Source organism: Lactuca saligna, chromosome 8 (genome assembly GCF_052625555.1).
Source record: "Lactuca saligna cultivar CGN05327 chromosome 8, ASM5262555v1, whole genome shotgun sequence".
Taxonomy (NCBI): domain Eukaryota; kingdom Viridiplantae; phylum Streptophyta; class Magnoliopsida; order Asterales; family Asteraceae; genus Lactuca; species Lactuca saligna.
This window is the reverse complement of record NC_136424.1, coordinates 173,525,214-173,538,150: the sequence shown is the minus strand read 5'-3', so window position 1 is coordinate 173,538,150 and position 12,937 is coordinate 173,525,214. Positions and strand designations below refer to the sequence as shown.

At 40.6% G+C, this 12,937-nt stretch overlaps 1 pseudogene; it reads left to right on the top strand.

Moving 5' to 3' along the window:
- Nucleotides 1–11,542: 11,542 nt before the first annotated feature.
- LOC145013719 (5S ribosomal RNA) lies at nucleotides 11,543–11,660 on the top strand (annotated as a pseudogene).
- The last annotated feature ends 1,277 nt before the right edge of the window (nucleotides 11,661–12,937 follow it).

The following is a 12,937-nucleotide window of genomic DNA, read 5'->3' as shown; positions in this document are numbered from 1 at the left end:
CAACTGATCTAGCGGATCACATACATAGCATACTCTAAACATGCTACCGACCTAACCAGGTCTCTAACATATACCATCCTAACTACCAGGATGCAAACATAGCAAAGCATTAATATAACAACAATACCCGGATTACAATCCGATAAAGGGCCAGCCTTGGTGCCTTAGACCCTATCGATATAGCGAGGATAACTCACCTCGCAACTGTTGACTGAAGAGATAAGATCACGCTTCTCCAACCTTCGACACGAACTCCACCACTGATCCATACCAAATGACTGAACTAAATAAATACCAATAATTACCAAAATACCCTTGGAAGTCAACTGGTCATATCTTGGTCAAAGTCAAAGTCCAACTTCCTGATTGACTCTACTCGCCGAGTCAGCCGCTGCCTGATCGAGTCCCTAGGCCCTGAACACTCCCATATCGTGACCCAACTCGCCGAGTCGCCCCAAGACTCGCCGAGTCCCACAAACTCTGAGTCCCTTCATGCTCAACTCACCGAGTCGTCCTTCGACTCACCGATTCACAACTTAACCATAAAAGGTTAGGATTCCACGACCAGACTCGCCGTGTCCAAGAACAGACTCGCCGAGTCCAAGGCAATCTTCAACAGACTCGTCGAGTTGTTCTTTCAACTTGTCGAGTTCCTGCCTATCTTCATCCAACTCGTCGAGTACACCCATGTGACTCGCCGAGTACTTCTAGTTCTTAACCCACACAGTGGCTTTCTAAGCCATGCAGGGACTCCCAACCATAGATCTACTCTCCTACAACCCATCCATTACATAAAGTGGCAAACTTTACGTGATTTGAAAGAGATCTAAGCATAAAACACTCTTGGGCTAGGGTTTGGGACAAGAAGGCTTCAGTAACAACTCTTGGGCATGAACTTTATGGCTTCCTGGACCATTACAATCCTAGATCTGAGGTAGCAACCTCAGATCTTACACCAAACTCTAGATAGACCTCATTTATGCTCCAAAAACCCCACAATTAATAAATCTAGATGCATAAAAGCTCAAGAACATATCTCTTACCTCCAATGCAAGCTCCCACTGAAGAATGAACCAAATCTCTGCAAAGCCCCATGCTCCAAATCTTCTTGCTCTTCAACTCCCCCTCCAAGATTTCCTCCTCTAAGGCTCTAATTACTCATAAAGGAAAGCGCACACGTATCTAGGGCTTCTGGAACTCAAAGGGAAGGTAAAGAGGCTTGGGAAGAGGTGCTAGGCTCTTTATATAGGGCATAACCCCCGTGATTATGGATTTCTCTCTTCAGCACCAACTCGTTGAGTTGGTCACTTAACGTGTGACCAGAATCGCGACTCGACTCGCCGAGTCTGCCCATGGACTCACCGAGTCGATCCATCCTTTATTACACCAAGCACCCTGAACTCGCACTTCCGAACTCGGGGTGTTACAATAGGTCATGCGGAACTGATCATAACATGGTGGTAAGGAGTGTAGAATAATATCTATAGCCAGCTCCTCAAGGAAGTTCACATTAAATTTTAGCAATTGGTCCACAAACCTTTTCATTTTCTTCAAGTGGCCCGTGATGGGTTCACCATCCTTCATTCTTGTTGTTATCATGGAAGAGATGATTTTATACCTCTCTTGACGAGCACTCTGATGGTATCTTTCCATCAGGTCCTAGTGCATCTCAAAAGGCTAGAAGTCCTCATAGGACTTTTGGAATTCAGCTGTCATGGTGGCCAACATGATACAAGACACCTTAGTGGCATCCTTCTCATGAGTCATAAACTCAACGATCTCCTCAGGAGTAGTAGAAGACTCATCAATTTCCTTAAGCTCCTTGTCTAGGACATATTCTTTGTTCTCATAATGAGTGAGTATCATGATGTTCCTAATCCAATTATTGAGGTTGGAACAATCAAAGATGACTCTCCCACAAAGGTTCATGAGAGAAAAGGAGCCAATAGGGTTTAAGCTAGAAGCAGTGTTGGAAGACATCAGAAAAGAAAGAAAGACAAGTTTAGATTAGATAAAGAGTCCTTAATATAACACCCAATATGAAATATTAAGGCTAGGACCCAAGAAAATATTTTACAAATTGGAAGAGGGATGCCGTTTCTAACTTGCAAAATATTTAAAGGTAGGTAAATGATGATTTACCAATTCCCACCATGAAAAACGAAATTATTAAGTTTTAATTGGATTGAAACTTTTAGATCCTTTGAGAGTCATTGAACAATTCAATGGTGTGTTTAAATCTCGATTATGCCCTTCAAGTTTGTGACTGGGATACCGAGAATCACAAACAAGGTGTGAATAACCATGCAAAATGTGCTTGGTACTATCTGTTGGATAAGGTGTCTAAGTCCATAACTATTTCTGGTAAATGCTTGACCCGACCCGGCATGGTCCATTTGGGTTGCATGGCATCATGCAATTGAATAAACTAAATGAGAGAAATAACACTTATGGTTATTAATATATTGCAAGTTCTAATATATTAATAATATTATTTAATTAGTTTTGATCAAGAATTAATTAAGTGATCAAAAGGTAACTAATTAGATATATGGATAGATTAAGTAAATCTTCCATATCTTATAAAGTGGGCTAAAAGGCTCCATGGATTGTCAGGTTAGGTTCTACCCATAAGATGCTCCATGGAGTTAACCCATGGATCAAGAAATGAAGAGTCATGGAACATTAGCGTTTACCTAATGCAACACACTATATAAGCAATGTAACTCTCCCCAAAATCGGCTACACTAAAAAAGAAGAGGGCTTGACCGATTTTGCAAGTGTCAGAGTATTCTCTAAAGTTTATTCTTTGCATTTGGTGTTGTGTAAAGCATTTGAGGAATCACACTTGAGGTGCTAGGCTCACAAGGTTTCAAGGAACACTTTCAACATCAAGGTATGTAGTTCTATCGTTTATACAAAGAAAATTGTACCCCATGTATGCTAGATAGGTTCATAACCTTGAAAAAAAACAACTTTGCATGATTATTAGAGAAACCTAGATCCAAGGTTATTAGGGTTGCATGTACACTTAGGAAGTGTTAGAATGCTCAAAACCCATCAGTGGTATCAGAGCCTAGGCTTGTTTGTTGATTTTTGTGCAAACTGCTTGAAAAAAATTGACTTTCTGTTTTCTGCTCGTATGAACTCGCCGAGTACATGGGGGACTTGACGAGTCCATGAACAAATGAAAGCTACTCGTTAAGTCTGTTCTTGCACTTGACGAGTAGAGGTTGCTGTGTTCAGAATTTCGATTTTAGTTGCTGGAAATGGACTACAAACATTACCCTAAATTGTTTTGGTACTTGAAAACATGTTTTAGATGGTGTAATGTTTATGCTAATCCAGTTACAATGACAATTATCAAAATTACAAGTTTTAAGTGTAATATTTTGATTCTTGAAAGTGTTCATATTCATGTTCTTGTTCTTATGATGTTTAGATGATCATAGGAATTATTTGTAACCTATGTGGTAGATTAATTCATGATCATAATGTGTTTTTAATGGAGTCCATAACTTGTCCTCAAGTTATGGAAAACCAAAAGTCACTTTGTTAAAAGCCATTAAAATAACACATGAGTTATAAAAATGAAGAGTCCTCATTTTTAATACTCTATTAACTCATAAGTTACAAGAAATGAAAAGTTTTGAAAGTCTATAAAACTTGCCCTCAAGTTTTGGAACAAGTAAAGTCTTGATTTAAACTTTAGTTCCAACCCTTAGAATTTTAAAAGTTAAAATTCAACACTTATACTTATAATATTATAAGTTTATATATATATATATATATATATATATATATATATATATATATATATATATATATATATATATATATATGTATGTATGTATAAGATCAAAGTCGTCTTACCGCTAGTACGCCTCATTTTACGAAGTCAGTCTATAAGGTGGGTATAAGGTTGTTACTTATAAAATGGCAACTTAATGGGTGTCCACTCTCACCCACCGCTTGCTTGACTGGTGGAAGGTCGTTAGCCGAACGGGTAGGACAAGGACTTATAAATTCTCATTAAAAGTATAATGATAATTATAAAGTAACTAAATGTTTTATTAAATTCCCAATCTTAGTTACTTTAGGAAAAATGTGAATAAGGTGCTAATCCATGACATTACACTTTACACTTTGTCTAAGTCGTTAGTGGAGTGTGTGTGGTTAACCGACACACTAACTTGGACTTAACAAGGTAGGTAAAGAGTGACTTAATGTTTATCATAGTATCGATGGAGCGTGTGTGGTTAACCGGCACATCAATTGAGGGGTAATACTTTAAGGGTACCAAGTAATTTGCATGGTTACTTCACAGCTTGTTTTGTGATCCTCAGCATCCCAGTCACAAAACTTGGAGGGCACACTCGAGATTGAAACATGCCTTTGAAAAGTTCATTGAATCTCAAAAGAATCTAGGAGTTTCTAAGAACCAAATTAAATACTTTTAATATTTCGGCTTCAGTGGAAATTGGTGAATCGTCATTCACCTACCTTTCAAATATGTTATTACTTAGATTACGGCATACCTTTTCTAAGTATACTATATTGTGATTGGGTCCTAGCCTTAATACTACATTTGGGTGTTTTATTAAGGATTATCTCTATTTCTAAACTAGACTTTTCTTCTTTTCAGATGTCTGCAAACACTGCTGCTTCTGGCTCTAATCCTAATGGCTCCTTTTCTCTAATGAACTTGTGTGGGAAATTCACGTTTGATGGATCTAACTTTAATGAATGGATCAGAAACATCCGAATGATTACCCGCTACGAGGACAAAGAATATGTCCTCGATAAGGAGCTTAAGGAGTGATGAGACAGTCGCTACTCCTCAAGAGATCGCTGACTTTAGGGCACATGAAAGGTATGCCACTAAGGTGGCATGCATCATGATGGCCACTATGAAAGCCGACCTCCAAAAGTCCTACGAGGACTTCTACCCTTTTGAAATGCACCAAGATTTGATGGAAAGATACCATCAAAGTGCAAGACAAGAGAGGTATGAAATCATCTCCTCCATGATAACAACCCGAATGAAGGACGGTGAACCCATCACGGGCCTCATGCAGAAAATGCAAAGATTTGTGGACCGCTTGCTGAAGCTTAATGTGAACTTCCCCAAGGAGCTAGCAATAGATATCATTTTGCACTCCTTACCTTCATGTTAAGATCAATTCCGCATGACATACCACATGAACAAGGAAGAGGTCATTCTCAGCAAACTTCAAGGACTCTTAAAGACAGCGGAAAATGGTCTTAAGGGTAAGGCGGTTGTTACTACTCCTACTCCTATCAACTCCGCCCCTGTCTTGGCAATCGGGAAAGGATGAGGGAAGAAGAGAAAGAGTTCTTCGAAGGGTACCAAGGCTAGGACCCTTGATGGCTCTTCTTCAAGTGGAACCAAGAAAGGTTTCTTCACTCCTTCTTCTGACCCAAAAGAGGTTGAATGCTTCTATTGCCATGAAAAGGCACATTGGAAGCGAAACTGCCCAAAGTACCAGCAAGATGTGAAGGATGGGAAAGTCAAACCCAACCATGCAGGTACTTACACTATCTTATCTAATAACTCACCCCATTCTAACTCTTGGGTCCTTGATACCAGTTGTGGTATTCATATATGTTCTGATCTGCAGGGACTAAGAAGAAGTGAGAATGTGGAGCAAGGAAGAATAAACTCAATCATGGGAAATAGGAAAGCTTCACCTGTCACCAAGATTGGAGTTTATACTTTATTGCTAAGTAGTGGGTTTAGTTTAGATTTGAATAAATGTTGTTATTCACCAGAAATGACAAGAAATATTATTTCCTTTCATGCATTGTATAAACAAGGTTTTACCTTTTCATTTTATAATGAAGTTGGTTGGATTAATGCTTTCTTTAACAATATTCTTTATTTTAAAGCATTACCTTGTGATGGTGTTATGAAACTGTATCTATGGTTGATAACTTAGGAAATAATGTTTTGTGTATTGATTCTCTTAATAATAATAACTTGGATAAAGCATCATTATGGCATTTTTGTCTTGGACATATAAGCAAGAAACGCATAGGCCAACTCCAAAAGGATGGAGTCTTGGAGTCATTTGACCTAAAGTCAGATGATAGTTGCGAATCATGCTTACTTGGAAAAATGACAAAGTCGCCCTTCACATGTTCTTGTGAGAGGGGTGAAGGTTTGTTGGATCTTGTACACACGGATGTGTGTGGACCATTCAAACATGCCACAAGGGATGCTAATCGTTATTATTTAACTTTTACTAATGATTACAGTAGATATGGATATGTCTACTTAACCAAGCATAAGTCAGAGACTTTTGAGAGGTTTAAGGAATTTAAACAGGAAGTCGAGAATCAATTGGGAAGGAACATTAGATGCTTCGATCCGTTCGAGGTGGTGAGTATATTAGTTCAGAGTTCCTCGACTATCTTAGGGAATGTGGGATTGTCTCACAATAGACACCTCCCAGGAAACTACAGTTGAATGGTGTGGCTGAGAGGCGTAATCGAACCTTGTTGGATATGGTTCGTTCCATGATGAGTCAAGCTTCGCTACCAATCTCATTCTGGGGGTATGCCTTAGAGACTGCCGCCCATATTCTTAATCTACTCCCTACAAAGAAAGTTGCCAAAACTCCTCACGAGATGTGGACTGGTAAAGTACCAAAACTAGACCACATAAAGCTTTGGAGTTGCGAGGCGTTTGTGAGGCGCGAGTCTCATGATAAGCTAGAACCCCGAAGCGAGAGGTGTATTTTCATTGGCTACCCACAAAGATCCTTTGGTTATCTCTTCTACAGACCTAGTGATAATGTGGTATTTGTAGCAAGAAGAGGAGTCTTGAGAGAGAGAGAGAGAGAGAGAGTTTATAAGCCAAGGAAACAGTGGGAGGCAAATTGACCTTAAAGAACTTCAAGATTCAAGTGATGAAGGAACTTCAAACCCTAACACTCAACTTGAGGAGGAAACTCCTGTTGAGCCAATTGACGAGTCTGTACCTCCGAGACGTTCCACGAGAGTTAGGAATGCACCTGAGCATTACTATGGTTTCCATATTATTGCGGAAGGTGAGACACTAATTAGTGATGGGACACTAGTAGGTCTGGATGAACCTAACAGCTACGCGGAAGCCATGGCAAACCCTGAGTCTGCTAAATGGAAAGAGGCTATAGATAGCAAGATACAATCCATGTATGACAATCAAGTTTGGAACTTGGATGAGAATGTACCAGGTCGTAAGACTGTAGGTTGCAAATGGATCTTCAAGAAGAAGGCCGACCTGGATGGTAATGTACACACTTATAAGGCTCAGTTGGTTGCAAAGGGCTTCTCTCAAACTCCTGGAGTGGTTTATGATGAGACTTTTTCTCCAGTAGCCAAGTTTAAGTCTATTAGGGTTATGTTAGCCATAGCTGCATTTCATGACTATGAAATATGGCAAATGGATGTCAAAACCACTTTCCTTAATGGAAAGTTGACCGAAGATGTTTACATGAGTCAGCCAGAAGGTTTTTTCAGTAACGAGTACCCTAATAGAGTGTGTAAGCTTGAGAAATCCATTTATCGATTAAATCAAGCACCTTGCAGATGGAATCTTTGCTTTGATGAGAAAGTCAAGGAATTTGGCTAGTCTGGGAGTGAAGATGAATCTTGTGTGTATGTCAATGCTAGTGGGAGTATAGTTAGCTTTTTGGTATTGTATGTGGATGACATACTACTCATAGGAAATAACATCCCAACTTTGCAGGAAGTTAAGTCCTGGCTTGGGAAGTGTTTCTCTATGAAGGACCTAGGAGAAGCTGCCTATATTGGAGGGATAAGGATTTTGAGAAACCGGAGTAAAAGACTAATTGGACTTAGTCAAAGTACCTACTTGGACAAGGTGTTGAAGAGATTCAGCATGTAGAACTCCAAGAAAGGAGAGTTACCTATCCAGAGTAATGCCAGATTGAGTAAAGCTCAGAGCCCAAGTACTGAAGCTGAGATAGCAGAAATGAGTCAAGTACCTTATGCTTCGGCTGTAGGATCGACCATGTATGCTATGACGTGTACTCGACCTGATGTAGCCTTTGCCTTGAGCATGGTTAGCAGGTATTAGGGGAACCCTAGCAAGGCACACTGGACTGCGGTAAAGAATATCCTCAAGTACCTACGGAGGACTAAGGACTGGGTCCTTACCCTTGGTGGGAGTGATGACTTGAGAGTTTTAGGGTATTGTGATGCTGGTTTCCGGACTGATAGGGATAATTACCGCTCTCAGTCGGGCTGGGTCTTCACCCTAAACGGAGGAGCAATCACTTGGAAGAGTTCCAAGTAGGAGATAGTGGCTTATTCCACTTATGAATCAGAGTATATAGTAGCAAGCAAGGCATCGAAGGAGGCTATATGGCTGAAGAACTTCATAGGGGACCTTGGAGTAGTACCAGCTATAAAGGAGCCCATGGAAATTTTCTGTGATAGTGAAAGTGTTGTTGCCTTAGCCAAGGAACCTAGGGATCACGGGAGATCCAGATACATCGACAGAAAATATCATTTTATCAGACATCACATAAAAGAAGGATTCCTCGTGGCAAAGAGGGTATCATCGGATGAGAACCCAGCATATCCCCTCACGAAGGGACTAAGTAAGGTTAAGCATCTCAAGCATGCTCGGAGCATAGGGCTGAAGGATGATATAAGTTTTAGTAGTTAGATAAATTATGAAATTTGTAAAGTGTAATTGACATTTGATGATAAATAAAAGTTGTGTTTATTTATGAGTAAAGTGTTACTATCTTTTGTCAATCATTTACTATAATTTCTTTTGCATGTTTTGACTTCCAGAATAGTATGTTGTGGTTTCACATATTATTCAAACTTTCCACAATCAGTCATATGTTGGAAGTAGATATGAAGTAATACTATCATGAAGTTGGTTGTAGGTGTCAAGATATAAGACAACACTTCATGAGTGCTCATAAGTTCTGAGTATTGGAATCAACCCACGCTCACCATAATCACTTCATGGAATTTTATCTCGAGTGATCGTAAGATGGTAATATCATATAAGTCTTCAAACCTAGAGATATGATTTGTTGCCTATGAATTGATTATGCATTCATTGTACGAAAACGCATTGGTAACTCGATGTTATAAAACGTGCTTTTGTGTATAATTCACCTAGTAGTAGAACAAACATATGAGTCGAAGTTTATCTGTTCCTTCTTGGATTAGAAGCTGATATATGGGCCCCTCGATGATTTTGTTTTGACCTATGTATCAGGCCCGGTCAGAACTAAGTTGATGTGTTCAATTAAGTTCGTTGTCAAACAAATCGGGAATCGGGAAACAAACTGCAGGACAATAAGTAAGACATTGTTCCATGTAATTGTCCGACTGATATCTTGAACAGAGGATTATATGATCACTTATCTTAAATGGCGTATCAACATCTTCTTAGTTCCGAGAGACCTTGAATGAGCTACGATTGCCGATCGGTTCCTGAAGTATTGCAGTGATAGTTATTAGACTTATCCAAGTGGGAGACTGTTGGATAAGGTGTCTAAGTCCATAACTATTTTTTGTAAATACTTGACTCGACCCGGTATGGTCCATTTGGGTTGCATGGCATCATGCAATTGAATAAACTAAATGAGAGAAATAACATTTATGGTTATTAATATATTATAAGTTCTAATATATTAATAATATTATTTAATTAGTTTTGATCAAGAATTAATTTAGAATTAATTAAGTGATCAAAAGGTAACTAATTAGATATATGGGTAGATTAAGTAAATCTTCCATATCTTATATAGTGGGCTAAGAGGCTCCATGGATTGTCAAGTTGGGTTCCACCCATAGGATGCTCCATGGAGTTAACCAATGGATCAAGAAATGAAGAGTCATGGAACATTAGGGTTTACCTAAAGCAACACACCATATAAGCAATGTAACTCTCCCCAAAATCGTCTAAACTAAAAAAGAAGAGGGCTTGGACGATTTTGCAAGTGTTAGAGTATTCTCTCAAGTTTATTCTTTGCATTTGGTGTTGTGTGAAGCATTTGAGGCATCGCACTTGAGGTGCTAGGCTCACAAGGTTTCAAGGAACACTTTCAACATCAAGGTATGTAGTTCTATCTTTTATACAAAGAAAATTGTACCCCATGTATGCTAGATAGGTTCATAACCTTGAAAAAAAACTTTGCATGATTATTAGACAAACATAGATCCAAGGTTATTAGGGTTGCATGTACACTTAGGAAGTGTTAGAATGCTCAAAACCCATCACTATCGACTCTATCACCCAATCAATGTGCCGATTAACCACACACGCTCCATTGATCTTATAATAAGCATCGAGCCACCCTTTGCCACCCTTACTAGTCCATGTTAATGTGTAACACCCCCCTCTAGCACGTATCACAATATTGTCCGCTTTGGGCCACTCGGCACGAGGACTTCCCAGGGGGTCACCCATCCCGGTACTACTCCCGCCCAAGCACGCTTAACTGCAGAGTTCTTATGGGATCTGCTGCCCTCACGGCTTTAAAACGCGTTGTGTTAGGGAAGGTATCCACACCCCTTATAAGGAATGCTTAGTTCTCCTTCCCAGCCGATGTGGGATCAGATCTAAACCACTTTCACCCCCCATTATATGGTTCGACGTCCCTGTCGAACACATCGACCCGTGCCCTAGCTCTGATACCATTTGTAACATCCCCCTCTGGCACGTATCACAATATTGTCTGCTTTGGGCCACTCGGCACGAGGACTTCCCAGGGGGTCACCCATCCTGGTACTACTCCCGCCCGAGCACGGTTAACTGCAGAGTTCTTATGGGATCTGCTGCCCTCACGGCTTTAAAACGCGTTGTAACAAGGAAGGTATCCACACCCCTTATAAGTAGATGTTTCGTTCTCCTTCCAAGCCGATGTAGGATCAGGTGCAACCCACCTTCACCCCCCCATTATAGGGTTCGACGTCCCTGTCGAACACATCGACCCGTGCCCTGGCTCTGATACCATCTTGTAACACCCCCTCTCTGGCACGTATCACAATATTGTCCGCTTTGGGCCACTCGGCACGAGGACTTCCCAGGGGGTCACCCATCCCGGTACTACTCCCGCCCGAGCACGCTTAACTGCAGAGTTCTTATGGGATCTGCTGCCCTCACGGCTTTACAACGCGTTGTGATAGGGAATGTATCCACACCCCTTATAAGGAATGCTTAGTTCTCCTTCCCAGCCGATGTGGGATCAGATCTAAACCACTTTCACCCCCCATTATAGGGTTCGACGTCCCTGTCGAACACATCGACCCGTGCCCTAGCTCTGATACTATTTGTAACACCCCCCTCTGGCACGTATCACAATATTGTGATACGTGCCAGAGGGGGGTGTTACAAATGGTATCAGAGCTAGGGCACGGGTCGATGTGTTCGATAGGGACGTCGAACCCTATAATGGGGGGTGAAAGTGGTTTAGATCTGATCCCACATCAGCTGGGAAGGAGAACTAAGCATTCCTTATAAGGGGTGTGGATACATTCCCTATCACAACGCGTTTTAAAGCCGTGAGGGCAGCAGATCCCATAAGAACTCTGCAGTTAAGCGTGCTCGGGCGGGAGTAGTACCGGGATGGGTGACCCCCTGGGAAGTCCTCGTGTCGAGTGGCCCAAAGCGGACAATATTGTGATACGTGCCAGAGGGGGGTGTTACAAATGGTATCAGAGCTAGGGCACGGGTCGATGTGTTCGGTAGGGACGTTGAACCCTATAATGGGGGGGTGAAAGTGGGTTAGATCTGATCCCACATCGGCTTGGAAGGAGAACAAAACATCTCCTTTTAAGGGGTGTGGATACCTTCCTTGTCACAATGCGTTTTAAAGCCGTGAGGGCAGCAGATCTCATAAGAACTCTGCAGTTAAGCGTGCTCGGGCGGGAGTAGTACCGGGATGGGTGATCCCCTGGGAAGTCCTCGTGCCGAGTGGCCCAAAGCGAACAATATTGTGATACGTGCCAGAGGGGGATGTTACAGAATTAAAGTATTCTAAAGGGACTTTACAAACTCCAAAACTTGAGGGCAAGTTTAGAAACTATTCAAAACCTTTCATTTGTATAACTTATGAGTTTTAATGACTTTTAAGGAAAAGACTTTTGGAATTCCATAACTTGAGGACACGTTATGGAGTCCCTTAAAAGACATTTAGATGAATAATTAAACTAACAAGAAATGTCAGATAATATCTATGATCTAGCAAAACTCATAAGCATGGATAATTCACATCAGCAATTTTCAAGAATCATATAAACTAATATAAAACTTGAAACTTTGACCATTATCTTTAAAATTGGATAAGCACAATCATTGCCACATCAAAAACAGGTTTATTTGTTTAAAAACAGTTTTGGGTAATGATCCTAGTCCAATTCCATCTTTAAAACTCGAAAATCTGCATCCAGGAGCACCAACTTGTCGAGTGCATGAACTGACTCGGCGAGTTGGTCAGTTTATAGGGTGGACTCGTCGAGTCCACTGTCCAGATAGCATAAATTCAATTTTTTCAAGCTTTGAAAACAAGTAGCATCAAGTATAATGGAAAAAATTCTAGGCTCTAATACCACTGAAGGGTTTAGAGCATTCTAACACTCCTAATGTGTGCATGCAACCCTAGAAACCTTGGATCTATGTTTTCTCTTTTATACATGTAAACTTTCATTTTTCCAAGGTTTCATCCTAACTAGCATATCATGAAGCATGTGTAATACAAAAAATCTAGTAGAATGACATACCTTTTCTTGTAGCTTGATTCCTTAAGTCTTTAAGAGCCTAGCACCCCAAGTGTGATGCCTCAAATGCATCACACAGCACCACCAACAAGTAGAATAACTTAAGAGAAGTGTACTTGCACACAAAAGAGCGCTTTCCTTTCACTTAGGTGACAATTTTGGT